The 3,308-nt window shown below is 56.1% G+C and overlaps 1 pseudogene; it reads left to right on the plus strand.

Moving 5' to 3' along the window:
* Nucleotides 1-2,248: 2,248 nt before the first annotated feature.
* LOC113617178 (serine/arginine-rich splicing factor 3 pseudogene) lies at nt 2,249-3,072 on the plus strand (annotated as a pseudogene).
* The last annotated feature ends 236 nt before the right edge of the window (nt 3,073-3,308 follow it).

Here is a 3,308-nt window from a genome sequence, read left to right on the forward strand (position 1 = left end):
GAGAGGGAGAGAGAGGGGGGAGAGGGAGAGAGTGATGGAGGGAGTGAAAGATGTCTCTCCCTCCCTCCCTCTCTCCCTCCCTCTCTCCCTCTCCCTCCCTCTCCCTCCCTCCTTCTCCTCCCTCTCCCTCTCGCTGCAACTCTCCTTCTCCGTCCGTCTCTCCATCTCCCTCACTCCCTCCCAGAGAGGCAGAGATAAGGCAGAGGGAGAGAGGGAGAGGGAGAGACGGAGGGAGAGGGACAGGGAGGGAGAGGGAGAGGGAGAGAGAAAGAGGTCTCTTCCTCCCTCCCTCTCCCTGTCTCCTCCTTCTCTCCCTCTCTCCTCCTTCTCTCTCTCTTTCTCTCTCCTTCTCCCTCTCTATCTCCCTGTCCCTGTTTCCCTGTTCTGGTCTCCCTCTCCCTCTCTCCCTCTCCCTTGTCTCTGCCTCTCCCTCCATCTCTCCCTCTCTGAGAGGGAGTGAGGGCGAGGGAGAGATGGAGGGAGAGGGAGTGACAGAGGGAGGAAGAGGGAGAGAGGAAGGGAAAGGGCGAGGGAAGGAGAAGGGGAGACGGAGGGAGGGTGAGAGGGAGAGTCGGAGGAGAGAGGGAGAGGAGGGAGGGAAGAAGAGACCATTTTCCCTCTCCCGCTCTCCCTCTCTCTCTCTCTCTCCCTCTCTCTCTCTTCCTCTCTCCCTCTCCCTCCATCTCTCCCTCTCCCTCTCTCCCTCATCTCTGCCTCTCCCTCCATCTCTCCCTATGTGGGAAGGAGTGAGGGAGATGGAGACATGGAGGGAGATGGAGACATGGAGGGAGAGGGAGAGTTGATGGAAGAGGGAGAGGGAGGAGAAGGAGAGAGGGAGGGAGAGAGGGAGAGATGTCTTCACTCCCTCCCTCTATCCTTCTCTCCCTTTCCCCCCTCTCCCTCCCTCTCCCCCCTCCCTCTCCTGCTCTCTCTCTCCCTCTTTCCCTTTCCCTCTCGCTCCACCTCCTTCCATCTCTGGAGAGGGAAGGAGGTGGAGGGAGAGGGAAAGAGGGAGAGGGAGGGAGAGGGAGAGCGGAACAGGGAAACAGGGACAGGGAGAGAGGGAGGGAGAGGGAGAGAAGGAGGACAGTGGGAGAGGGAGGGAGGAAGAGACCTCTTTCCCTCTCCCTCTCCCCCCCCCCCTCCTCTCCATATCTCTCTCCCTCTCTTCCTCTCCCTCCCTCTCCCTCCATCTCTCCCTCTCCCTCTCTCCCTCTCCCTTGTCTCTGCCTCTCCATCTCTCCCTCTTTGGGAGGGAGTGAGGGAGATGGAGAGATGGAGGGAGCGGGAGAGTTGGAGGGAGAGGGAGAGGGAGGAGAAGGAGGGAGGGAGAGGGAGAGAGGGATAGAGGGAGGGAGGGAGAGAGGAATAAAGGGAGGGAGGGATAGAGGGAAGGAGGGAGAGACGTCTTTCGCTCCCTCCCTTTATCCCTCTCTCCCTCTCCCCCCTCTCTCTCCCTCTCCCCCCACCTCCTTCCCTCTCCAGAGAGGGAAGGAGGTGGAGGGACAGGGAGAGGGAAAGAGGTAGAGGTAGGGCGTGCGGAACAGGGAAACAGGGACAGGGAGAGAGGAAGGGAGAGAGGGACAGGGAAGAGGGACGGGGGAGGCGGGAAGACGGAGGGGGGAGGCGGGAGAGAGACGGGGGAGAGGGAGGAGGTAGAGGGAGGGGGAGGGGAGAGGGAGAGGGATCTGGGAGAGCGAGGGGGAGACGGAGGTGGAGAGGGAGTTGGGAGAGGGACGGGGAGGGGGACGGGGAGGGGGGAAGGGGGGAGGGAGAGAGGGAAAGAGAGAGACGCAGAGGAAAGAGGGAGAGGGAAGAGAGAGAGAGAGGGGGACAGAGGGAGAGGGAGAGAGGGAGGGGGAGAGGGACGAGAGGAAGCAGGGAGAAAAGAGAGAAAGAACACACCATGTACATTTCTGTCAAATGACACCGGGGATCCTTACACAACCAGGAGAAAATAACACAGCGAGGCTCTTTCTCAGCTGGAACTGGAACTGCAGATGGGGCGAAACACCACCAGGGTGGCCACACATGTCCAGCTGCCGCCCCAGCCCCCTGAGTCTGGTCACCAGGGCTCTGAATGTTTGCTCCAGGGACCTGGGGTTCACCCTGTCACCCTGGAGGTCGGGCCTAGACAGCAGGGCACCGGGCTGGACACATGGGGGGAAAAGCATCCCCACAGGACAGCTTGTGCGAGCCGATTCAGCTGCGAGATTCTAGAGGCCCGGGATCACCCTGTGGCCCATGAAACCCAGGAGCCAGGAGGGTCTTGCATCGGGATTCCTGTCCGTTGGACTGTAACGTTTGTGTAAGGAATCTTGGAAACAGTGGTAACAAGACTGAATTCGAACGAGCTTTAGGATATTATGGACCGCTCCGAAGTGTGTGGGTTGCTAAAAACCCTCCCGGCTTCGCTCTTGTTGAAAATGAAGATCCCCGAGATGCAGCGGGTGCTGTCTGAGAACTAGACGGGAGAACACTCTGTGGCTGCCGAGTAAGAGTGGACCTGTCGAATGGGGAAAGGAGAAGTCGAGATCGTGGCCGCCTCCTTCTTGGGGTCGTCGCCCTCGAGATGATTATCGGAGGAGGAGTCCTCCCCCTCACCACAGATCTCCAAGACGGAGAAGCTTCTCCCGCAGCCAGAGCAGGTCCCTTTAGTAGATATAGGAGAAGAGAGAGATCACTGTCCCAGGAGAGAAATCGCAAGCCGTCCCGATCTTTCTCTAGGTCTCCTAGCCGATCCAGGTCAAATGAAAGGAAATAGCAGACCACTTTGCAAGAGGAGTGGTGCACAGGAAATAACTTCATTTGACAGGAGTATGTACAGAAAATTCAAGTTTCGTTTGAGGCTTCCGAAGCTTGATGCACTTTTTAAATGTTTTAGCTGTTCACATTTGTTTGTCTCTTGGGACAGTGACACATAAAGGTGTCATTCTCTATGGTTTGAAATGGGTCATATGAGGCATGTAATATGAAGAATTGTTTCTTTACAATGTTCTCTTAAGCAAAATTGAATTTGCTTTGAATTTTTGGTCTTGCCTAGACTGAGAATAAAACTCTAACTCCTGCCCACCTAAAGTGTGATGTTTATTATTATGGAAACAACACTGGCAAACATTGAAAAGACTTTCTGTAGCTGGGATATGATATGCAGCTGTAGTTAAGCAAGCAGTCTTTAAAAGGTGCTGTGAACACAAGCCAGCAGGTAGAAGTGAAAGCCGCACCCTTACCCTAGATTAGAGGTTTAAGAATTCCACTAGTCTTCACACTGGACAAGAGGTTGTCCAGTGAGTTTAGAATCTAAGAAG

The sequence above is a fragment of the Aethalodelphis obliquidens genome, unplaced genomic scaffold (assembly GCF_003676395.1).
Source record: "Aethalodelphis obliquidens isolate GAN/ISIS:26980383/991018 unplaced genomic scaffold, ASM367639v1 scaffold2391, whole genome shotgun sequence".
NCBI lineage: Eukaryota > Metazoa > Chordata > Mammalia > Artiodactyla > Delphinidae > Aethalodelphis > Aethalodelphis obliquidens.